The 27,006-nt window shown below is 41.4% G+C and overlaps 1 protein-coding gene and 1 pseudogene across 10 annotated transcripts in view; one reads left to right on the forward strand and one right to left on the reverse strand.

Moving 5' to 3' along the window:
* TLN2 (talin 2) overlaps positions 1-27,006 on the reverse strand; it is a 425,239-nt gene that overhangs the window by 221,588 nt on the left and 176,645 nt on the right. For 7 of the 9 annotated variants that reach the window (XM_080659814.1, XM_080659812.1, XM_080659811.1 and 4 more), the window contains one exon: positions 24,148-24,223. The exons of the other annotated variants lie outside the window; for them this stretch is intronic. The gene's annotated coding sequence lies outside the window, so the exon portion shown is untranslated. The remainder of the gene's footprint in view (positions 1-24,147; positions 24,224-27,006) is intronic. 9 annotated transcript variants of the gene reach the window in all.
* Positions 7,162-7,877, forward strand: LOC308233995 (obg-like ATPase 1; annotated as a pseudogene). Its single transcript has one exon. The product of its transcript is annotated as an obg-like ATPase 1 (transcript).

The following is a 27,006-nucleotide window of genomic DNA, read 5'->3' on the forward strand; positions in this document are numbered from 1 at the left end:
AACCCGACGGACACCCCGCATTCTCAGCACACCTCCGTCCCATCACCCCCGTCCCCAGGTAGCCGGCGAGAGGTCGCAGCGTGTTGCCAAAACCTGTCATGTTCCGCGCTGCCCCCTGGTGGCCAGCACACATCATAGCAAGTGGTTGAACTCCTGGTCAAATGACCGCCCAAGGGGGCAATTTGCCTATTAGGCTTTTATTACATAGGATTATTGACTATATATTCCCTATGCTGTACTTTACATCCCTGTGACTATTCTGTAGCTATCAATCTGTACTTCTCAATGCCTTCACCTAAATTTTATTGTCTTTAAATTCTGGCTTTCTCACTTTATAAATGATTTATCGTTTGCTGTGTTTTGATTTCCTAAAATTTGTGCATATACAGTAGACAGTCTCATAGTCAACTTCTTCTTAACCAACTTGAAAAATTAAAAGCAACTCTTCAATGGGTGGGCTACAGCCACATTGCATGGTACTAGTGTTTGCTCTTAAACCTCTTCAAGCCAGTTATATTGATTATGTATTTATATACCTAAATGTGACATGGAGCAACAAAATACGAGCACAAAAAGAATTGCTGTTTGAATAAAAACTCTGTAGAATGTTTCAGTGAATTACTAAAAAAGAAAATTGCTATCAAGTGAGGTAAGGTTCAGACAATTGTCAATCAATTGGGAGATTTTTTTTTTTAATATAAAAAGGTTTTATACTTACTACTTCTCAAATATCTTTTAAAGTCACACTCTAGTTTAATGAACCTCAAATAGGAAATTATAGACTCCAAAGCATGGGAGTGACTCATGATGGAAAGATGTTGCAGAACTCCAATTTCACTCATCATCAGAGAAGTTTGTTAAGGACACATATGTATTTTAAATCAATTTAAACATATGTGTTTCAGGTTAAGACATTTTATGATCCTCAGCTTCAATTGACTTTTGTTGACAAACTAGTTACAAGACTAATTAAACTAATTTTGACGAACTGATTTTAAGTCTGGTCATGTCAAATCGGGTGGCTTCCTCTGCATTTGTTTTATAATGGAGGAGGAAATGTTTTTTTGAGCAGAATGATGATAGGGTGGTCAGGTGCAGAGAAGAAAAGGGAAAAATGTGAGAAAACTAGAAAAAAAGCTATTGAGATTTCTAAGGAGCAAAATTAAAAGTCTGTGCAAAAAAATTTAGACTATTTAGGTGCTGTGATAGCTAATTATAAGGTCAGTACAATAATGTAAATGTCTCAATTCAAAAAAACAACACAAAAGAGCTAACAAAAAATTTAGCAAGTGGCCATTTAATCTAGTTGATAAACATCATGCTATATAGCAGCAAAGCTTATATACTGTGTGTGTGTGTGTATATATATATCTGTATATATATATATATATATATATATATATATATATACACACACACATATATAGTAGGTCAGTTTTATAAAACATTTTTATTAAGGCTTAAGTGACAGAAAATTTCACAATATACAGATAAATTTTTATGTTATGTATATTCCTTTGAAACAGCCATGACAATCAAGATAATAAACATACCCATTACTCTCAAAAGTTTTCCTGTACCCCTTGGTAAACCCTTCTTCTCAACTCTCGCATTCCATTGTCCTCATACAATCAATGGTCTATTTTCTGTCACTATAGTTCGCATGCTCTAAAATTTTCATGTGGAAAAAATCATGTAACATGTACTTCTTTTACTGGCTTTGTTCACTCAGCATAATTATCTTGAGAGTCGCCCATTTTGCTGCATATATCAATAGTTCATTTCTTTTTATTACTGAGTCATATTCCCTTGAATGGATATAGCACAATTTATTGATACTTGTACATGTACATGGACATTTAAGTTGCTTCCAAGGTGGGGCTATTATAAAGAGAGCTCATAATAACAGGTGCATGTGTCCACTGTCCTGCCCTTGACATTCATGTACAAGTTTTCATAAGGACAAAACTTACATTTCTTGGGTAAATACTGAGGAGTAGAATGTCTGGGACATATGATAGGTGTTATGTTTATTCAAAGAGTGATGCTGGGCAATTGTTTATCTGCAAAAATTAAGTTATATCTTATCTCATACTATAAACCATAATAAAATGTATATGAATTATAAGTTAGATTTTAAAAATAAAAGCATGAAAAGCTGAAGAAACCACCAAAGAGGTTGTACCATTTCACATCCTACCAACGTGTGTGAGCCTAATTTGTTCCCTGTCAGCTGTTTGTAAGTTTTACCGGACACAGGACCCACTGGCTATGCAACACATACTATACACAGCTTTTGTAGTTGTGGAGGACACAGGACCCATTGGCTATGACAACACAGCTTTGCTTAATTTAAAGGAATCAGAGCGTAAGTTACACATTTTCAGTAATTATGAAGGTGGATTTTTAATTTCTGCCCTTTCCCTGTTGCACAGATCATAATAAAAAGCAGCAAAATACATTGAAAAAAGCAACAGCATACATTCATTAAGTGTTTTCCATGGGCTTGATTCTATGTACACCATGTTGTAAATACCCTATAAGAACCCTATGAAGGTAAACACTAAAATAAAACCATTAAACCCATTTGATAGGTGAATAAACTGAGGGAAAGAGAGAAAAAATTACTAATGGTCACAGAGTAAATGAGTGGCAGACCCAGGATTTGGACAAGGAAGTCTGAGCCCCAAGCTTTAGCTTTTAACGGTAACCTGTATCCCCTGTTACCACCTACACATTCCTGAGTTCTGGTTACGTCACCTACAAAGCTATGAATGACCCCTAACATTTCTTTCCAGTTCTACCTTAGACAACTGATGTCATATCTTTAGGAAAGAGATTATGTAATAACCCTGGAATATCATTTTGCACTAATGTGTTAGAGCAAATGCTGAATCCGTACAATACAAGCAATCCCTCTTGTCTGCAGTGTTGCTTTCCATGGTTTCAGTTACCTGCAGTCAACTGAGACCTGAAAAAATTATATGGAAAATGTCAGAAATAAATAATTTGTAAGTTTCAAATTTCACTGTTCTGAGCAGTGTGATGAAATTTCACACCTTCTGGCTCCATCCTGTCCTAGACATCCCTTTGTCCAGTGTATCCACATTGTATATGCTATCTGCCCATTAGTCACTTAGTAGCCATCATGGTATCAGGTAGGTTATGAGAAAGATAGACACCACATTCATGGATCTTTTAGTACAGAATTATATGGTTACTAGAGGCCCGGTGCACAGCATTCGTGCACGAGGGGGGGCGGTCCCTCAGCCTGACCTGCGCACTCTCACAGTGATGTCCACCTGCCGCTGGCTTAGGCCTGCTCCCTGCAGGCAGACATTCCCCAAGAGGTCCTTAGTGCTGCTGCGAAGGCAGGAGAGGCTCCTGCCACTGCCGCTGTGCTCGCCAGCTGTGAGCCCTGCTTCTGGCTGAGCAGCGCTCCCCCTGTGGGAGCACACTACCACCAGGGGGCAGCTCCTGCACTGAGCGTCTGGCCCCTGGTGGTCAGTGTGCATCATTAAGAACCAGTCGTTCCACCGTTCGGTCAATTTGCATATTAGGGTTTTATTATATAAGCTAATTCTTATATTATTATTGTTCATCTCTTACTGTGTCTAATTTATAAATAAAACTTTATCATGCATATGTGTGTGTGTGTGTGTGTGTGTGTGTATGAAAAAACATAGTATATAGGGTTTGATACTATCTGTGGCTTCAGGCATCCACTCAGGGTCTTGGAATTTATTCCCAATGGATTAGTGGAGACGACTATGCCAACATTTCTACATAATACAAAATCATCACAGAAATGACAGAATGGATATTGATTAAACCAACCCAATGGATGTCACCTATTAAGTACAAAAGTCAGGTGTTTGTTTTTTGTGTTTTTTAAAATATATTTTTATTGATTTCAGAGAGGAAGGGAGAAGGGGAGAGAGATGGAAACATCAATGATGAGAGAGAACCACTTATAGGCTACTTCCTGCACGTCCCCCACCAGGGATCGAGCCCGCAACCCAGGCATGTGCCCCTGACCAGAATCGAACCTGGGACCCTTCATTCTGCAGGCCAATGCCCCATCCACTAAGCCAAACCAGTCAGGGTGGGTGTTTGTTTTTTAAATATATTTTTATTGATTTCAGAGAGGAAGGGAGAGGGAGAGAGAGATAGAAACATCAATAATGAGAGAGAATCATTGATTGGCTGCCTTCTGCATGCCCCCTCCTGGGGATCAAGCCTGCAACCCAGGCATGTGCCCTGACCAGGAATCAAACCGTGACCTCCTGGTTCCTAAGTCAATGCTCAACCACTGAGCCACCACAGCTGGGCCAAAAGTCAGTTTTAAAGAGTGAGAAGGCATTTCAAAGAACATGGCTTGTTTAACAAAGTGTTTTCCTGGTGGAAGGGGGTGAGGGAAGGCTGTTTCAAAAGCAGGCAGACTCATTATCCACTGTATCCCATGACGCTGTCATGTTACAAAACCCAATCCAGTTACTAAAAGGCATTACCATAAAGATGCCCGGCTGGTAGATAACCAGGTCAGCAATGGGTTGTGTTTTAAGAACTTTTTGGTATTCATTGTCATCCTCCTCAAAGGTAAAACAAAGAGTAATAGTACAGCCACATCTTTGTCTAAAAAGAGCCTAAGAATCCACTAGGGATAGAGGGCAGTGCTTGCGTTGAGAAAGCATGGAAAACAACACTTCCTAGCAGCAGCAGACTGTGACATCGACCGTGTTATACAGAATATTGACTCATAATCAAAAAAAGAAGAAAGGTTGGAGAAAATAACCAGCATCTCCCAGCACTCTGACAAGAGAAAGGAAACTGCTCTACTGGCAAGATTATGTCCCGGTAGAGAGGTCTTAGATTGTTCAATGACAAACCAACAGATTATAATACCTACTGGGCGCACAGCACTGGGCTAGACAGGAGGGGGACAAGTGGACAAGTAGGGGTGGGGGTTACATACAAACAAGAAAGAGAAAACAAGATCTCTACCCCAATTTAGAGTTTATCACCAAGTTGGGGGAAGGGCCAGAACTGATCATGACACACTCAGTGCCAGATCAACAGTCATTCACCACCAGCACCTTTGCTAACACTAAGTACAGCCACTGTGCCAAGTCCCTTCCAAACACTGCCTCCTGTAACCCTCCCCGAATATGTGAGGCAGGCTTTGCTCATCCCCTTTTTACAGATTATTATACTGATTGGGGAAAGCTCAGGGACTTGCTCCTGACCATGGATCTAGTAGGTGGTAGAGCTGAGGATCCAAAGCTGCTGTTTAGCTACTAGGTAGTAAAACTCCCCAGAGCCTTCAGAAATGCAATGATCCATCTGGTTAAGGAGGGCCTGGAAGGTTTCCTGTAGGAAGAAGAGAAATGAGTGTCCAGAGAAACTGAAGGGAAAGAGGCCAAGAGCATTAGGAGATACAGAAAGGCCTTCCGACAAAGGCTGGACAACTACCTAGTGCAGTGGTCGGCAAACCACGGCTCGCGAGCCGTGGTTTGCCGACCATTGACCTAGCGGAATGTGGTCAAATAAAGTCACAAATGTTCACCAGTCACTTCATATGCCAGGCTCTGGTGACACAGGCATGGTCCCTTACCCTCCAGGGACTCGCCATGTACAGAGGGAAGCAAACACCCCCAAGTGTCTGGGGAGAATGGGTCTCCAGACACAACTATTCCTGAGGCTCTGGCACAACCGGTGACCCCATCTTTCACACCTGAGCCTAGAAAAGGTGTTTCTCTTTCCCAGATGGCGTGGCTGCCATAAGTCAATAGTATAAAGTCAGTTCTCAATTCCTGCACCTCATCAGCTTTGAGCTTTTAGTTTTTTTCTCAAATATGATTGCATTATCTAAATTAGGAGAAGAAAAAAGGCTTTAAAATATTTGAATATTATCCTATTTTAAATTGGAATATAGAATATAAATGTGATCATAATATGTAATTGCATCCCTCCCTCTTCTTTTCCAGTCATTATGTGGGAAAAGGATAAGGCAGGTGCCAGCAAGGGCACTGGGGGTGAGGGAGTGGTGGCATGGTGGCCCCAAACAGTGAAAAACTAAGTAAGGGACCCAATGGTGTTAAATTGGAATTTAAAGTACTGGTGTGAATTCATGGTTTTCAAAATAGATAGATAAATGGACAGACACCCACAGAGACATAAATGTATGTGTTTAATAGCAGTAGTAGTGTGTGTGTATATAGACAGTCAATCCTCATTATTTGTAGATTTTGTATTTGCAGATTCACTGACTCACTCAAATTTAATCACAGCCCTAACCGGTTTAGCTCAGTGGATAGAGCGTCGGCCTGCGGACTGAAAGGTCCCAGGTTCGATTCCGGTCAAGGGCATATACCTTGGTTGCAGGCACATCCCCAGTAGGAGGCATGCAGCAGGCAGCTGATCAATGTTTCTCTCTCATCGATGTTTCTAACTCTCTATCCCTCTCCCTTCCTCTCTGTAAAAAATCAATAAAATATATTTTAAAAAATAATTAAAATAAAATATTTTTTAAAAAGAAAAGAAATTTAATCTCAAAATTAAAACTCATAGAATGGCCACTGCCGTCGCGCATGCCACTGGGTGGAGAGGCCCAGCCTGCACTCCCTGCTCCTTCCTCCCAGCCTACCGCTGTTGGTAGGACCTGTCTGCCGCTGTCTCTGAGCCCAGTCATCGCTCACTAGAGCAGGATGCCCCCAAATCAGGAGGTGATGTTATTCAGCCACCCCAATCATGGAAGATTTGGAACCTCCTTGAAAAGTGTTGGATTGCCAAATGTTGGGAAATCTACCTCCTTCAATGTAGGCACTAACCGATATTCAAGCTTCAGCAGAAAACGCCCCCTTCGGCACTGCTGACCCCTAACGAGAGCAGAGAGCCTGTGCCAGATGAAAGGCTTGATTTCCTTTGCCAGGACCACAGACCAGCAAGCAAAATCCCTGTCTTTCTAAATGCAGGGGGTAGTGCTGTCTTGATGGACAAGGCCTGGAAAATGCCTTCTTGTCTCATATTAGTGCCTGTGATGGAGTCTTTCATCTAACACAAGCTTTCGAAGATGCTGATATCACCCATGTTGATGGAAGGGCAGGTCCTATCCGAGATGTAGAAATAATACACGAAGAGCTCCAGCTTAAAGATGAGGAAATGATTGGGCCCATTATAGATAAACTAGGAAAAGTGGCTGTGAGAGGAGGAGGTAAAAAACTAAAACCCGAATACGACATATGTGTAAAGTCAAATCCTGGGTTAGAGATCAAAAGAAACCCATTCACTTCCATCATGATTTGAATGACAAAGAGATTGAGTGTTGGAAAAACACTTACTTTTGACTTCAGAACCAATGGTCTACTTGGTTAATCTTTCTGAAAAAGACTACATTAGAAAGAAAAACAATGGTTGATAAAAAGTAAAGAGTGGGTGGACAGGTCTGGCCCAGGTGCCTTAGTCATTCCTTTCCGTGGGGCCTGGGAACTCAAGTGGCAAGAACTGAGTGCTGAGGAGAGGCAGAAGCATCTGGAAGCCCACATGACACTGAGCGCTTTGCCACAGACCATTAAGGCTGAGTGTGCAGCGCTCAGCTGGAATACTTTCTCACTGCAGCCCCCTCGAAGTGCGTGCATGGACCCAGGAGAGGGACGAAGGCTCCTCAAGCTGCAGGAAAGAGTCACACAGATTTTCAGAAAGGATTCACTATAGCTGAAGTAATGAAATACGAAGATTTTAAAGAGGAAGATTCTGAAAATGCAGTCAAGGCCGCTGCAAAGTACAGACAACAAGGCAGAAATTACATTGTTGGAGATGGAGATATTATGTTCTTCAAATTTAATACACCCCGCAATGGAAGAAGAAATAAATTTTAAGTATTACTCAGATAAACGTAAAATTTCTAAAAGGCATATGATTTTTTTTTTACATTTAAATTTCTGAAATCTGAAGGGACACACAAAGTTGGGGGTGGAATCTTCTATAAACAGAATTATTTTTGTTTTAAAATTAAAATACTGTGGCCCTGCTGGTGAGGCTCAACAGTTGAGTGTCGACCTATGAACCAGGAGGTCATGGTTCGATTCCCAGTCAGGGTACATGCCCAGGTTGCAGGCTCGATCCCCAGTGGGGGGCATTCAGGAGGCAGCCTATCAAGGATTCTCTCTCACTGATGTTTCTATCTCTCTCTCCCTCTCCCTTCTCCTCTGAAATCAATAAAAATATATTTAAAAAATAAAAGAGTGACTTCAGAAGTGAAGTGACTTAAAAAAAATTAAAATACTGTGCACCTCCAATGAAATGCCAGCTCTCTAAAGGCAAAGTGAACAGCTTTGCCTTTCATGTGATTGAGACCCTACTCCAAACTAGAAGTTTTTAAGGAACCATATTAGTCTCAGGATACTTCATTGATCTCCATCACGTATGCCAACCAACCCTGACACTTTCCAGAGTAAGTAGAAGGGAGAGAAGGGGGGAAGGATGGTGGAAGAAAAAGAGAGAGGGAGAAAGAAAGAGACATCGATATGAAAGAGACACATCAATTGGTTGCCTCCCCTCCCCCCCATGAGCCCTGAACAGGACAGGGAGTGAACCTGCAACCCAGGTACATGCCCATGAACTAGAATCAAACCCAAGACCCTTTGGGGCCAGGGCCAGCATTCTAACCACTGAGCACACCAGCCAGGGCAAGCCTGACAACATTTGACAGGGAGGACAATGTGGCTTGCTCCTTTTTGAATCTAGAGATAATGCATGTTTTACAGCATTCCAGATGTCTACACTCAATAAAACATCTGTAAAAACAAACTCATAGCCCTTTCCTGATTACTTTTCCTGGTTATTTGTGGACACAGGCAAAGTGGTAAAAACTTTGATTTGCCCAATATACACATTCCCAGCTGAGGTCCAAGACAGCAATGTTCTGCCTTTTTGTCTCAGCTCTCAGGCTGTAAACAACTGTCCTTTTCACAGTTTATTCAGTGTCATGACTTTCGAATTTTTGTGTTTTTGTTGGTGATTCAGCTGTTTAAAATGTCCCTAGGCATCGCGCTATCTAGTTCCTAAGTGCAAGAAGGCTGTGATGTGCCTTATGGAAAAATACGTTAGCTAGGCTTCATTCAGGCTGCAGTTACAGTTCTGTTGGCCGTTGACTTTAATGTTAGTGAATCAACCGTATATATTAAATATACTGTCTCTAAGCAGAAATGCACAGACCATGAAAGTATTCTGAAGAGGATGCATAACAGAGGAGCAGTAAGTATGATGAGGAAGGAAGCACAGGAGCAGCATTCCTCTCCACTAACTCTTCACCCAGCACTACAGCAAAGCACGTCCAGCGCAAGCCCACACGCTGCCAGGCACTGTGCTGCCTCTGTCCGCCCCACACAGCCACAGTTCCTGCAAGAGTTCTCCACACCAACGGGTCTCTAATTCCTTACCTTGTTCCTCTTCTGGCTCCTGCCCAGCACAGACAAGGTTACTCCTGCCTTCCCTGCTGATAAAACAGGCATCCCCTTTCCAGTCCTTGCCTGTCTGCACAGCACCGGGCAATACTGGCCACTCCAGGGGACTCCCTCAACCTGTCTGACCCACTCCTTCTTAGTTTCCTCTGCCGGCTCTCTTCCTCGCTTAAGCCTCATGGCTCTTGAGATCTCTCCTAGTCCCTCTCCTCCTTCTCTGCACCCTTGGCTGGTGGATTTCATCTGCTCGCACCAGGTCTGCACACAGAGGCCAGGCCTGTCCCGTGCTCCTTATCCAAGTCCATACTGTCTCTCCCCAAGATCTTTCACAAGCATATCAATTTCATCTCATTCAAAAATGAGCTCATCCCTTCACCCCTGCCACCACTCCTCCCAAACCTGCTTCCCTTCCTGAGTTGCTCATCTCAGTGGCACCAACATCTACCCAATTGCTAACCAAAAATGGGAGAATTATCCATGACATGAGTCTCTCTTGCATACCCACATCCAACCCCTCAAGTCTGACAACTTTAACTCCTAAGTGTCTCTCAAATCTGTCCTCTTCTCCTACTCAAGGACACCATCATCTTCTTCCCAAATTATTGCAACAGCTTCCCTACTGCCCTCGACCCCCATCTTTCCTTGAACACACACACCACATCTCAGCCAGTGGTCTTCCTCAAGTTCATGTCTGACTAGATCCCACTTAGCTTAACCCCTTTAATGGACTCCTACTGTTCTTGGAGGGGAAAAAGCCTAAACCCTTTACTAGGTATCATAAAATCTACTTATCATAAAATCTACTCTAACTCTATCTTAAACCTTCTGCACCAACATTATTACAATATTTCCCATTTATCTCTTGCTATGAGAGAAATGCTCCTAATATCCAGCAGAATGCCTGGCACTTTATAGATGTTCAATAAATGACTGCTGAGTGAATAAATGAGTCAATTAGATCTAAGGGAGGGTAGGCCAACTTAATATTTAATGCAAACTCAAATCTTCAAATGCATAAAAGTATTTATCACGTGACTCAAATCCTTGGCAAAGGGTTAAACATACCAGATAGAGTTTGCACAAATTATAAGCAGCTCAAGGTCAAGGTCTTTGAGGTTAGACATTAGAGAGAAAGAGGGCAACATACTTGCTTGCAGTCAAGCAGGGAATGGTTCTCACTGTCACCCGCCACATAGATTGATTCCACTACAGTGAATGTGTATGAGGCCCATTGCCCATGCTGTGTTGACAGTAAACTCAAAGAGTGGAATAGTGGGCCTACCCAGGGACCCACACAAAAGAACGGGGGAGTCAGGTCTGCTACACATAAGGATCAAAAAACCCTAACGAATAAAAAACTAAACGGAACAGATACAGAAACTCACTTGGTACATGATGCTCTGAAAGGATCTTTTTTAACCTTTTGTTCATTATTTGTTACATTTCCCCCAAAACTCCACTAAGTTACAGCCATTCTGGAGGTTTGCTAAAAAATATAGACCAAGTCCTGGCCTGTTTTGCTCAGTGATTAGAGCAGCCGTGGGCAAACTACAGCCCGCGGGCCGGATCCGGCCTGTTCGGCTGTTCCATCCGGCATGCGGAGCCGAAAGAGTGAAGGGTTCTCTTGCTCTCCCCTCCGCTCCTTTACTTTGAATTTATATTAGTTCACACAAACACTCCATCCATGCTTTTGTTCCGGCCCTCTGGTCCAGTTTAAGAACCCATTGTGGCCCTCGAGTCAAAAAGTTTGCCCACCCCTGGATTAGAGCATCAGCCCTCGGACCAAAGGGTCTCGGGTTCAATTCCCAGTCAAGGGCACAAGGGCACCTACCTCCTTTGCAGGCTCCATTCCTGGCCTGGGTCAGGGCAGCATGGGGGAGGCAACCATTCGATGTGTCCCTCTCATATCAATGTTTCTCTCTCCGTCTCTCTCTCTCTCTCTCCTTCTCTTCCTTCCTCCCTTTCACTCTCTCTAAAAATCAATGGGAAAATATTATCAGGTAAAGACTAATATATATATATATATATATATATATTCCAATGTGCTCCCAACTCTGTCACCCACTTTACTTTAGGTACCACTGGGAAATCAAAGGAGAGATGGAGTCAAGAAAAAAAAAAACACATGCAAAGGCAATGGAATGAAGGCCATGTTAGCTTAAAACCATCGCTGAAATGGAATCAGTAATCTAATTAGGGAGGAGGGAGGGGCATCAGCCTTTCAAGCCTCAGAAGGAGGTCTCGATGTCTGCATGACAAATAAAAAGCTACCACGACTTCTGTGACCCCATGATGGCTCCCTTGCCCATTAAGCATTGAGAGAGGTCTTTTCCCTGGAGGAAAGAGAAAGTCTAAGAGGGACCTAGGAGTGCTCGGAGGGCCGGAGAAAGCCCATAGCACAAAAAGAAAGCAGCCTCCAAGGGCCCCAGGGCTGCAGGTGAGAGGATTACTGCTGTGAACAGACACAGCAGCCTCCGCACATGGAACACTCAGCAGGACAGGAGAAGAGGGCACAGCACGCTCCTCGCTCTGTTGGTGGCGCCACCATAGCCAGCCAGCCTCAGCTCACCATGGGGCAGGCTGTGTGCCAGGCCTGTGCTGGGCATTGCCTTACAACACGATGAGGAGGGTACTTCCAACTCCCTTCAACATGGAAGACAGAAGTATAAAAAGAAAAATTTTGCAAAAATGTGTAAGTCTGGAAAATGATGCAATTAGGACTTGAACCCATGTCTGCCTGTTTCAAAATCAATGACCTTCTGTTTGAAGTACCACTTCCAGTTACTCACTTGTGAATGATTGTTCCTTCCCAGACTGAAAAGGGGAGTGCCTCCTTTCCTCTCATAAAAGAATCTGACAGTGAGAAAGTTAGCGGCAATAAACGGCGAACAAATGCTTTATCACTGACGTTACACCTGGATTAACACAATAAATGCTTAAGCAGTGGATGTTCGGGACAATATTTGGACTCACCATTCTTCATGGAGAAAATGAAGTGTGTTCTCCAGGCCTGGATTCCACAATCACTGAAGTTTTTACTATTAAACCACTGGTGTTCCTTTCCGTCACGTTACCATCACTAACACTATCAACTAATACTCGTTAACTAGTAACACTGGGTTTACACCAGTTATTATTACCACTATACAAGTCTATGAAAATGTACCACATGTAACTAGGAAGGCAAATTCTGATGATCTGTCCCTCAACGGTGGGGTTGAAGCAGCATGCACGTGTGAAGTGGCATTTACTGAAATTGGAAACTGAGGCAAACACAGTGGGGTGGCTCCCCTGTAGCATGGAGAGGCTAGAGAGCTAAGCCTTACATACTGTCCAGACTTATTTGCCACTATAGTGCCCAACGTGCCTTAGAACCTCCCAATGAGACAGGCTCCCAGGCGACTCTGATTTAGAACTGAGCCATGGGGAAGAGGGGCAGAGTGCCTGGCCACCCCAGAGAAGCAATTTTGCTTTGCAGGAGGTGAACTGAGGGAGCTGGCACCTCAGGCCCTGAGTTCCTACTTCAATAGCTTCCCACAGCAGCAGCCACAGCCCCTCTCCCAATTCCGTAGGAGAAAATGATTCTGGGGGTGGGGTGTCCTGAAGGCTCAGCCTGGAGTCTATTCCTCGAAACCTTCTAAGGGTTCTGGAAGCACTCACCCCCTGGATTAAATCTACTTTAGCTTTAACTCCCTAGAGTGGATTTTGTGTCTCATACAGGAAATGTGAGCAATAACAAGAAGCTCATCACTTTTCCTAGTTTATTAAATTCATAAAATATTCGGTATAAAATACTTAAGCCACAAAGGACAAAGAAACAAACTCAATTTATTTTAATTATATTTTGGTATAATACCATTTGGGCTAGGGTAATTCATATGAACTATAGTATACACAATTTTATAAACCTAAACCTACACTGTAATTTACCTCATTCATAAACATGAGAGAACTTGACCTACTTTCTAATGTATTCTGCTCCTTGTTGTCTGCATGAATCTGCAGTGACATTTTAAAAGTTGCTCTAATAATTTCCATTATATGAAAATGCATTTTTCATTGATATCATCTTTGATTTTTCTCCCACAAACAAAATACTGTTTTCTCAACAGTTAGCCTGCAAATGTCATAGGAAACAAGGTATACCAGGCAGCTGATACAAAAGGTTCACCGTTCAAATGGGGTCAATATTGGGTTTCTTGATGGGGGATGAGGGTGGGAGGAAAAGGAGGCAGCAAAGAATGAGACAATTTTTCCCAAGTCCACACCATGTGCGATGGTGGGTCTGGCTCTCTCTTTGTATATAACCTGTAGGAAATTATAGAGCATGACTTTTAAAAATAAGAATGATCAAACAATATAATGCTTCTATGCGGTCCTATAATTCTCCAATCGCAGGCCATAAAGAAAAAAAGAAAAGGAATCCACTTCTATTCAGCCACCTTCTAACTACATCCACATTGTGACCATCAGCAGCCTCCTGAACCTGGGCCCATTCCCGCTGACAAAGGCCTCTTTAATCCACTGCGATGATCCTTCGGAGTGAGGCTTTCCTGTGTTGAACTTCCTATGTCTCCCAAAAGCCCAGAGCAGAGTTTGGCAAATGATGGTCCACAGACTAAGGATGGTTTTTACATTTTTAAATGGGTGAAGAAAAAAATATTGAAAAAGTAATTATATTTCATGATAAATGAAAATCTTGAAATTCACATTTGTGTCCATAAATCTAGTTTACTGGAACACAGGCACCCTCACTTATTTATAAATTGTCTATGGCTGCCTTTTGCACTCCAACAGCAGAGCTGAGTAGTTGCAACACAGACAGTAACCTAAAAATATTTACAACTAGGTCCTTTACCGGAAAAGATTGCTAACTGCTGGGCTGGAATGTGAAAGCCACAGCCCTGGGCCTGGCAATGCAGGTCACGGAAACCTGGATCTAACCAACCTTCCTAAGCCCTATTTCTTTCACTTGAAGACATACATCTACTCCACTGAAACGCTCATCTCCATCTCTCCCAGACATGCTCCCTTTCCGTTTCCTGCTCCAAAGCTCTGTTCAGTCTCAGCGGCGTGCAGACATTGTTCTCGCTCTTCATGAAGGGAATCACATTATACATACACTTAACTTCTGTGAGGTTAAAAAGAAAAATGATTTTAAGAGTGCCCAATGCTATTCTCCACAGCACTATTTCTAACAGTAAAAGATGAAAAACACCCAAATGTTGGGCAACATACATTTGCTTATACATTATAAAAGGATACAAGGATAGTATTCAATTGCTACATAATGAGGAGGGAGAAAACAGAATAGAGAGGGGACTGGGGTAAAAGCAAATAGATCTGATTATGCCTTATGTTATAGATGAGGCTTTGAAACCTTGACAATATTGTGTAAATTTATTTAAATTAAAATGGGAATCTCTAAAAACAGAAAATAAAATGAAATCAATGAACCTAACTGTGTATCCAGTTAGAGACACAGTCACAGAGAAAAACTATTCCAACTGTCTTTAAAACACAGTTTGTTGTGTATATATATGAGATAAAGCAGATATAAAACTATGATGGTATTACTAAACTGGGATTCTGGGTGGAAGCTAGTAAAAGTCCTGCACTACTGTGCTATATACCTGAATTTCATACTAATACCTAGAAGTATTAGTATGAACTAATAATCGGTTTTACCTCTGATCTGTACATATAAACATACATGTATATTCCCTAGTTTGATCCACTCAGGTCTAGAAACAATGATAAATCCAGTAGTTATAAACATTCCTAATTTCTATATTGTGCCTCTAAACACTCAAAGAAACCAGGCCTTCTTAAAGAAATGATGACTCTAAGTCTGAAATAAGAAATGGATAAGACAATCCTGTAACATTTTGTTGTGCCACAAAGTACAGAAAAATGCAAAAACACAAGTCATGTCAAAAGGACTAGGAATTAGCTTCCACACTTCACTTGAATTAACCTCTACTGGTCAAATATGTGACAATTCCAGTATCAGTAAGAAATGCATCTATTATATTTACACTGAAACGAAGAAGGAGGAGGAAAAAAGCCAAATAAATAAATAAGTAAATAAAACCTCAGTGATCACTTTTAGAGGATGCTGCTAGGGAACTCATTGTTTTAAAAATAAAGGGAAAATATCAAGCATTTATCCTGACTTTCCTATATGAACCTCAGGGTAAACAAATAGTTGAGGTTAAATTTATTTTTACGTAAGTATTCTTGTACATAAACAAGGAAGGAATGATAGAATTGTAATAACATGTTTTTATACTCACTAATAAATTAAAGGATCGAGGCAATAATCATCAGTGACCAGTATGTATTTTTAGTGAAAATACGCCGTCTGCCTGTGATGTATGTAGCCTTGGAGGAAAAACAAACAAGCCCAGATCTGAATCTGACTACTAGAGATATAAGTAATAAATCACAGAAAACACAAAGAACAGAGAAACATGTAAAATGGTATCATCAAAGAAGCAATCATGAAAACCCAGACTGGAAAACTCTATAGCAGAGTGTTTCAACATCAGCACTACTGACATTTTGGGCCAGAGAATCCTTTGTTATGAGGGGCTGTCCTGTGTTCAGTAGGATATTTAGCAGCATCCTTGGCCTCTACTCACTCGATGCCAGTAGCAATCCTCAGTGGTGACAACAAAAAATGGACCCAGACATGCCAAGTGCCCCTAGATGGGGGAAGGAGATTCTCCCTATTTGAGAATCTCTGCTCTAAAAGGACAAACAACTCACTTTCTTCAACAAACAAATCACAAGAGTAGGGGTGGGGGTGGCCGGGGGATACAGAAGGGGAACCTGTAGATTAAAAGGGGATTAGAGACATCAATTCATTGCAATGTGTAAATTTTATTTGGATCCTGACTCAAAGAAACTTAAAAAGAAGTACTATAGCCTTGCCGGCATAGCTCAGTGGTTGAGCGTCAACCTATGAACCAGGAGGTCACGGTTCGATTCCCAGTCAGGGCACATGCCCAGTTTGTGAGCTTGATCCCTAGTGTGGGGTGTGCAGGAGGCAGCTGATCAATGATTCTCTTTCATCATTGATGTTTCTATCTCTCTCTTCCTCTCTAAAATCAATAAAAATATTTTTTTTAAAAGAAGTACTATAAGGCAATTGAGGAAATTTGATACTTAATGACATTAAGGAAATAATGGTAATTTTTATGTTTTTGGTGTGATAAGGTAGTTAGATACATTTTTAGTCCTATCTTTTAGAGCCATATACTGAAATAATAACAGAGGAAAAATAAAATAGCAAAGATGCACATCAAATGATTGGTAGGAAAAGAACGGTATGTATTGATGAAATAAGACTGGCTAAGAATTATTTAGCATTGAATCTGGGTAATGGGTATATAGTTCACCATGCATTTCTCTTCACCTTTGAACATGTTTGAAAGTCTCCGTAATAACAATCTGGCAGGCAGCTCCTCTCCCATTCCTCTCAATGAGCATGTAAGTCCCACAATGACCATGGCAGGGATGTAAGAATTTACAGTTCTCTGGGCTTGCTCAGTTTCTAAGTGTCTCTTGGGGTCCTATCTGGATGCCAAGAGTTCTTCTATTATTTACAACATGGCCCTTAAATACCAGAGCCAACTACTTAGCAGCAAGCTATTCCTAAGTTTTGAGAAAAGCTCACTGTATTGAACAGACGGGGAGATAGGATAATTGCGTCTAGTGTGACATCTTCTTAAGGGATGGTCACAAGCAATTGGGTTTATATGAAATTTTTGCCTTAAGTGCTGAATTTAGAAGTTCACTCCCAAGTAAAGAATGAAATTTTGCTCATCTTGGAAGGAGCCAAGTCCCCACTAGCCCTAAACAGCCCACCTCAGACCCTCAAAACTTACATCAACTGACCCAGAAATAATTGTTACTTTCTTTCGAAGGCCTGCTCGACTCATTAGAAATACCCACTTCTTTCTCTAAATTTAATCTCTTCTGCTTATTCACCATAGATACTGTGGTCTCTCTGGAAATGTGTATACAAAAACAGAACAAGGCCATGTCATTATATCCTCCCGTGTCCATTTTTATGTCTGTGCTTCCTAGTTCAGGGTATTGGATGTGTTTCCTCTGAGTCTCAGCTTCTGAGAAGAGTGGCCAGAGGGGGCAAGAGCCTCACTTGCACCGCTGTCCCCCACGCCTGCATCCAACTTCCCAAAAGGACGGCAGAATGAACCAAGCATCCTGGAGCTGAACCGTCTCCTGCAGGGGAGACTGTGTCATGGTTCACTGCTTAGAGGCAAAGAAATGAAAGAATATATAATATATGGGAGGAACACTTAGGGTCCAGAAACAGGAAAGACTTTTTAAACTGCATTTATTTCCTTCTCTCGCTGAGGGACTGAGTCCTATCCAAGTCTTCCTGAAGGTACTTTTCCCGGCGTAGAATAAAATGTTGACCAAGATTTAAATTGTCCTAATAGATTTGTCCCTCGAAATCACTGTGCCCAAGTGTCACTGGGCTTCTATAACTATTAGGGTCAGTGACCTTTGTATAATGGAACCAAAAATGTCTCACACGGATTACTTCTCTGCTCAGCACTCTTTCCTAACCTTACAAGCAATCAACAAATATGAAAATAAAATATCACAATGTCGGAATTAATCATGCAAGATGATGGTAGGTTACTTTGGACCGCTTATCATGATCAACTTTAAATGTGGATCAGCAGCCTAGTCACCACTGCGACAGGGTAAATACTGACTCCTATCTGTTCATTAAGTCGTGACCTCACTAAGGCCAGATACCTCCTCCATAAGGAAGTGAGGCCCATCTCTGAAGATTGACCTTTCATTCAATACTTATTTGAGGAACTAAACATAAAGGGTCAGATGTTTGGAGACTGAGCACTGCTTTCACCAAGACAGCACATGTTAACGCTGCCACCTTGACCTAATGGACGTAACAAAGAGGGACCCCAACCGCTGCCACCCACTTGGAGATAACAAGTTCATGGAGAGACTGCTGCTTCCACTGCCAAAGCATCCGTGAGGTCTGCATAGTGAGGAAGGAGCAGCCCGGAGAGGGAAAAACACCAACGCTGCATGAGGGACCCACCTGCCCAGGGCACCTGCCGTCCATCCGGTCACTGTCATAATAGTCACTTACTAAATACAGTTACACCAGAAGATGTATGCAGATCACTACATTCATGAGAGAAAAGGAAGTGTGAAAGTAAAACTTTCCCTCTAAAATAACTACCAAAGCACACCATATATTAAGATAATCCAGTGTACCTGACTCACACACATACTTGAGGCTCTAAGAAAACATCTGGATCAACAACCACCACTGACAAAGCACCTTTCCAACCTACCAGCAGGGCTGAGTAGGGAGCCCCATTCCTCACTTCAAATTCACAAAGGGAACATTACGCAGGTGAGGATATTCCCATTGCCAGTCACAGAATTCGGTACCATGAGTTGCTGGCCACACAGGAGGAGGTGATGAGGAATTAAGCAGAGCTGAATTTCCTAGAGCAGCAGTACTTTTCTGGGGAAAGATGAAGGTCTACCGAGGAAAGTAAGATGTTCTGAAAACAGACGTCTTTTCTAACCTGTGAAACCACAGCTGGCACCGTGCCTCAGGCAGCCCCAAGGTCTAAGAAGCACTTCCCATTGGAGGCCTTGGAGGCTTCCCATCCAGATCTCAATATCTTGGTGTCCAGAGTGTCAATGACAACATCTGTGCCATGGGCTGGTATGAGGACTGCAGCAGACACCAGGCCTCAGAACCTAGCTGCTAACACATCAGGGCCTCAGTGAATGATGGCGAACTTCAAAGACCAGGCTACTGCCCCTTCAGAGACACCAGGGCCTGAGGTCACTTTTCTAACAGTAGTAACAGCTTCTCCTGGCCATCAGCAGTTACTTAGAGGCAGGCAGCACCCAGAAATCAAAATGTTCTGGCTGAAGGTGGAGGAGGAGGGGCTGTGGGAAAATAAAGTGGGTTCTAGGTAAGACGGGAAGACAGAGTCTAAGAAATGTTGAGGCTTCGTTCAAGGCAGCTGGTGACCCACGAAAGGGAGAATCTATTCAAACATGGTCTGCAGAGGGGCCCAGGTGTGAGGGCAGGAGGCTCAGAGAGGAAGGAATGTAATCCCACCACACCATTTGGCTGCCATGGGAACAGCAGCTACCTACCTATAACAGAGTACATGCTGCTTCTTGGTTTTAACATTCAGAATCAAGTTATAGGTAAATCCTAGAAGCTGTTACCAGATTAAAGGACATATAAAATTAAACGTATAGCTGCCCAAAATGGAAAGGATGGATGGGATGGGGGGAGTGTCTCTAGGAGACAAGAAGAGGCTGTGTGTGTCATCTGAGGTGCACAAGGAAAGACTGACAGTGTGAATCAGTGCAGAGAGGGAGGGAGACAGGGATGCTAATCAGTGATCACAACAAGATACCAAGAAAGTGCCTTTAAATCCAATAAAGTGAGAAATGGTGCTCTACGCATTACATTTATACCTGTGGAAATCCCCACAAAAGCAGCAAAGGATGATCTACGGGGCGGTGGGCAGGGGGGGGGGGCGTGGCGCGGGGAGGGGGCGCAAGTTGTTGAAGTGAAAGAGTTAGGATAAGGCATGTTGCTTTTCTATTCTGTAATGTTTTCTATTTCTAGCCACTTGCATACTTGACTTTGACTGATATTCTTTTAAATAAAAGATCCTTGATAAAACAATTGTTTAGATCAGTAGGATTTTACTTAAGTTTTATCAGGCCTTACAGTGCTGTGTGGAGACCCCTGCAGCTGAACTTCCAGTGTGTTTACTTTATTTTAATCTTAGTCAAGTCATGTTTAAACTCTACAAGTGCACTAGCCATTTTATGGTTCTGAAAAGCTGTCTAATTCTGACTTGTTGTAAACAGAATAAAATGGCTCTGATGATCATTCTAGATCAGGGGTGGGCAAACTTTTTGACTCGAGGGCCACAATGGGTTCTTAAACTGGACCGGAGGGCCGGAACAAAAGCATGGAAGGAGTGTTTGTGTGAACTAATATAAATTCAAAGTAAAGGAGCGGAGGGGAGAGCAAGAGAACGGGATAGAACAGCCGGATCCGGCCCGCGGGCCGTAGTTTGCCCAAGGCTGTTCTAGATCTTCAGAATATGGGACTTCACAGCAAAAAAAAAAAAAAAAAAAAAAAAAAAAAAAAAAAAAAGGTGGTTCCTAAAGTTTTGGATTCTGTAGAACAGTTAAATGCAGGCACGAGCATTCTAGAACATTTGAGTCTATGAAATCCAATCAATTATTAGACAGAAAAGGCTCAAATCTTGAGTTCTTCAGGAGGGCTTTTTAACATTGGAAAAAAATTAACTGATAAGCATAATTACCCTAAAAAGCTCAAGGAAACAACACATTCTATTATGCCCATGGATAAGTTTAATTATGAGAAACAATCTGGAAAGTGTTATTGTTGTTGTTCTGAAACATTTACTAAGCACAGACAGCAGAGTGAGGACCTGGCACATGTCTGGGAATCCTGATCAAGGAGATGATGCTAATTAGCACGGAGCTAATTAGGACTCTCAGCCACTCAGAGAGCCAGCAGTGGGGGAGCAAGTGGCAGTGCCTACAATCAACAAGTAGAGCAAGCCAAAGAATTCAGCTAATGGAACATGGCAGGAAGACACCAGTGCATTACGGATTACATTTTTTTATGGAGAAAAGTAAGCAAGGAACAACTTATCTTTACTGACGTCACTGCCCTTAAGTGACCAATACAGAATGACAAACAGCTATGTAGATTGTGCTTTAAGTTTTTATGGAGTCAATAGCTTCCCTAAACAACAGTGGGAACTGAAAATTCCCAGAGAGCCAAAAACAATGTTTTTCATTTAAAATCGGGTTTTAAATATTTTTCTTACAAGCTTGCAAGGAAAATGAAGATAAGTTCAGAATATTGCATTTATTTTCAAATCTGGACTATGCCACAAGTCATTAAGCAAAATGCAAAACAAGAAATTTATCATATACCCCCACTCCCTCTACTTATTCATGCACATACTCTCTCATATGCAGACACGCAACCTTTAAAGCATCATGTTTATTCCCCCGAAGCATGGCTGTCTCAAATTCATAATTACTCATCCCTACAAGATCTTACCAAGCATGACCTGGCCTTCTGAAAGGCTCAGAATATGATTGATTGATTACATTGTTCATTCATTAAATTTTATTCAGACTTGGACTGGCTCAAATCCCTTAAAGCAATTCCCTTCCTTTAGTTTATGTCAAAATAAAAGCTCCTGCTAGCATTTATTCATGTCTGTAGACACTTTCAGAAAAGTCAAGATTTCAGGTAATCTCTCATATCCCTATAATTTTAAGACAAATGTTTCTGTTGTTGACATAATTTCTTCCAAAAAAGGATAGTGAGATAAATATCCCTGGGGGAGGGAAGGGGGAGCAACCCAACTGAAGCATATAGATCAGAGAGTGAACCCAGAGTTGGTTGACATAGGGAAAGCAACCAGGTAAGCCTGCCCAATTTCATGTGAGTTCCCCAGAAAACAGGCATGTAAAACAAACAGAAGCCAGAAATCATTCAGGGAGAAATTCTAAAGGACTGAACCACTATATTCCAATCAATGCAGACCCTGGCAGAACGTCACAGAACTTTCAGAAGCAGCCAGGATTAGGCAGGCATTTTGGAATAGGAGGTATGGTTGCTCCTTGCTCACATCATTTTACCGTCATAATAATTTAGCCCATTATCGCCTCTGTCCTCCACCCACCCTATAGCTCACACACATCGCCAGGGAGAAGTACATACATGGTAAGGCTAGTTTTCAGTTCTGTACAGACCCACAGCATAGAAATCCACCCGACATGCTCCTTTCAGATCTGAAAACTTGGGAAAGGCTTATGTATGTGTTTCCTATACACTGTGCCCAAGCCCTTCAGCCAGACCAGACCCCCTACCACCTTCTGCAGGTTCCCAAAGGACATCCACAGAGGATCCCGAGGCAGGACAGCTCCTTTCCTCTGCCCTTCCCCATGTCTCCGAACTCTTGCCTGTGACCTCCACCCCTGCACCTCAGCACCTTGCACTTGGTTTTGGATGGGTCTCCCTAGAGAGGGACATTTGGCCCACCTAGTTCTCAACACCCCCACACCACAGGCAGACACTAATATGTGAAATACCACCTTACCAGAGGTGGCCTACAATGGTGTAAAGGGAAGATTTTCTATTCTTTGCTGTCAGTTTTCATTTTTACATTGACAACAAGGTGGCTCACAGCTAAATTTAATGTTCACACGAATGAGCCACTTTTATTAGGGTTTCCCAACAGAACAATCCCTCCTCTTCTGCTTGACCTCTGACCTCTCTTAGTTTCAGCATGCTAGCTGTCACGGCATTTTCTGGAAATAGCTGATATATATATAACTAGAGTACATCCCTTTCCAGTTTCAGAAGAATAGTACCGTTTTAGAGGAAGAAGACTCCTTAGCAGTCATATGCCCCAATATTTTCCAAATGCCAGTCCTCAGGCCAGTTCTGGCTAGTTCAAAGCTAACTGGTCAACAGAGACAGGACAAAAAGGCAGGAAAAGAAGGGCGTTTTCATCATGCTAAATGCATACAGCCTAAAGACAAATTTATGACAGCCTACTTTTTTAGTATTAAAATATTTCTTCTCTCATGAAATGATGTTCGTAGATGGTACTTATTTTTTTTAAATAAACCTTTAATTATGAAAAATTTTAAACACAAAACAGAACAGTATGCAAATATGTAGTAAACCCTCATGTACTCATTCAGCTTTCATAATCATCAACTATGTTTATACATAGCCACCCCAAATACAGTAAACATTGATCCTGAAATTTTTTCATATTCTACAAAATCTATAAGCATGGAAACAACTAGGCTGGGCCAGCCTGTACATTTTATGGCGACCAGCAGCATTAAGTAATCTGTCCTCAGCTGTGCAGCTGGTCAAGTACAGAACTGGCATATCTGGTGTGCCATGACACAGGCTTTGAGAGTAGAAGCCAATCCCTTTTCACCTGGCAGACTTCAGTGGAGGCCTGCCCAAGACCCACAGGAGATGGCTTCCTTCCCTGCCCTTGTTATCTCCTACACACTGCCTGAGATCATGCAGCCACAACCAGGACAAACTAAGGGAAAAACCAATACTCTGTAACCAAAGTTCACTGTTCACTTTATCTCATGCTAGAGCAATTGCATGCCATCCCTGGAGAGCTCCAGGAACTACTGCGCGGTTTCAGTGCAAATACTATTGGAAGTTTCTACATTACTTCCTTATCCAGCACTTTAAGAAAACGGAGGGGCGGGGGGGGGGGGGGAGGGGAGGGACGGGGCGGGGGGAGAGGATGAAGCAAACATATGTGAATAAATGAGAATTCATACAATAAAGTAAAAAAACAGCTACTCACCCCCTCTTATAACCGCCCACCATTACCCCACTAACCAACTACCAGGTGGGGTATTAAATTGAAATGGAAGTAGTCAGACCGGGAAAGTACACTCCAGCCTCACAGAACCCTGGTAAAAATCAAACAGGAGAGTATACGTGACGATGTATTAACACTTTATCAAACTTTACCAATGCCAGGGGTGGCCAATGGATAAGAATGAAAGGCTGTATCTTTTTTAAAGGACTCACCTGAATTGTTAGTTTATGGAGAGTCGATTTCCCTGAATATATCCTGAAGCATCAGAGAAGCCTTCAGCAGCAATAACTAAAATAATAATAAAAGCCATCAGAATCAAGTAATGTTACAGACGTCAGTATTTGGAGAAAAAAAAAATCTCAATCTATACATTTGGTCATTTCCCCTCCTCACTAATCATGAAGGGAAATAACTCAGGAAACAATGAATTTCCGCTGCAACACATGGGCTGGGAATATTCTTTACCAACAGGGAATTGAGGTCCCAAGACACTTATTTCAAAGAACAAAATTATGTTACTGTTGGCAAAGAGGCAAAACACATTATTTTCTTTCCTGTAGTAGAAATGCTTAATGGCTTTGAATTTAAACAAAGACCAGATATATACATTGCCCTCCCTGCCCCCACCAAGGTTTAAAACAAAAATCCCAGGCATTGCAAATTAACCTACATGAGCTCTTCTTGTCTTGTTCACTTTTTTCCTACTTAGTTCCTTTAACACATCTGTGAAGGGGTCCTTTCTTGCTTCAACTGTTCCCACTTCATTCCCAGTTCTCTGAGGAACTGAAAACTGACTATTTAACACCTTATTCTACAGAAACCCAATCTGAAGCAGAGAAGCACAGTAATCAATTGTAGGAATCAACAAAGTGAGCCAGCCACAGCTAACAAGCGCAGTCTGAGTGAGAGCATACAGATGAATCAATGAAACAGAGTAAACATCCAGATATAGAACCAACTATCCCTATATAATCAGATCTGTGTAGGTAGGCATGTGAGACTAGTTAATAAATGGTGTTGGTTTGCTCTTTAGGAGGAAGGAAAAATATAGATCTCCCTTCCTACTTATGATAAAAATAAGCTCAAAATAGAATTAGATGAATACTAGAAGAATACATAGATGAATGGTTTTATAATATAGGGTTAGAAAGGGCCTTTCTTTTTAAACATGATATCAAAATCTGAAACTATTAAAGGACTGAGATATTTGGCTGAGTACAATTTTTTAATATCTCAAATATATGAATGGCAAAAAACAAATCAAAAGCAAAAATGAGAACAAACACCGATATTTTGGTCAAAAGGTAAAATAAGACTAGGTAAAATAGTTATATAAGAAATTTATAAAAGGTTTCTATTCTTATGCAAAAATGTTTTAAAAAACCAGTAAGTAAATTAATACTCCCCTCAAAATGGACAAAGCAAATTTAAACACTTTCTATAAGAAAGTTTACTCAACTACACTGAGTGGCCAGATTATTATGATCTCTGAACACATAATAATCTGGCCACTCAGTGTATATCCTATAGAATAAAAGGCGAATATGCAAATTGTCCCCTTGACCAGGAGTTCGACCAGCAGGCAGGCTGACCAACCACCCATGACCCCTCCTCCTGGCCAGGCTGGCCGGACCCCAGCCATGCACAAATTCATGCACCAGGCCTCTAATATATATACTGAGTGGCCAGATTATTATGCATTCAGAGATCATAATAATCTGGCCATTCAGTGTATATTAATAATGAAAAAATTCAACTCTAGAACATTTAGACTTATTTAGCACCTGTCAAACTGACATTTACCAAAGATTGACAATAGCCAATGTTATAGACATATCTCATAATGTAGCCACTTAAGCAATTATGTCAGCATGTAAAATAGCATACTCTATGATCCAGCAATCCTATTTCTAAATAAGTTACTCAAAGTAGATTATTGCATAAACAGAAAAATGGATATACATAGAATTGTTTATAATTATGAGAAAATAAGTAAATAAATGCCCTAAAGGTCCACAAATAGACATGTTAAGTAAACTACATAGACACTGAAAATCATGGAGGTCTGTGTGTATTGTTATGAAAAGGCATCTATGATATACTTCTGAGTGAATAAAACAGGCAAACGACTGTAAACAGTTGATTCCATTTGTGCATGTGCAGGTGTACGTGTGTGTGCGTGAGACTGTGTGTGTATGTGTGTGTGTGTGTGTGTGTGTGTTTTCCTGGACGTCTAGAAGAATGTTTATCAAAATAGTTATGATTAGCCCTGATTATCAGAATTTTAGAGAATTTTTAGTTTGTTTATACTGTAGAATTTCATGTAATGAACCTGAATTTTTTTCCAAAGAATACGATTGAGCTATTTTTAAATCTCATGCTCAAATGTAAAGTGATAAACTGCATAGATTTCTACTTTCCTTCTCTGTCAGCTTTTCTCTTAGTGAGGTTTGTGTCACACATGTGCTTGGGGTAAACGCTGATTACAGAGTTCCTTTCCTAATCTGTGGGTCCTATTCACTCTCCAGGGCCACTTCATCATTGCCTTTGAGTTCCTAAGACATACCTGTACCCTTATTATAATTCTCTATTTACTGAAGCTAGCTCAAGTTAATTTGTTACTTGTGACCAAAGAAGAACCAGTAATACAGTGCTGCTTTTTATTTTCCACCTTCTCAAGCATTCCACCCCATTTGAAAACAGATGAATAGATCCTATAATCACATTAATGAAGATTTACAATGTCATGTACTGTTTACAACTACAGATGAAGTAATTGAAGCAAGAAGAACAAAGCTAGTAAAACAAAGGCAAAAAACTATTTCAAGAGACAGGCAAACTTCTTCTTGACTAATAAGAGAATTAATGAAAAGAGTATTTGAATAATAAGAACAAAATGGACATACTTGTTCAGATGAACCATTTCTATGGTTAAAATATTCTCCTTTATAATAGTCTTAATCACTCCACAGATTTCTTTTTATTGGGTTATATTTACATGTGAAGAGCTTTTTTATTTCTATTTGGACTATAAAATACAGAAATGTATTCCCATAATGGGCCCCTTATAT

This window comes from Plecotus auritus (genome assembly GCF_963455305.1).
Source record: "Plecotus auritus genome assembly, chromosome: 1".
NCBI classification, from domain to species: domain Eukaryota; kingdom Metazoa; phylum Chordata; class Mammalia; order Chiroptera; family Vespertilionidae; genus Plecotus; species Plecotus auritus.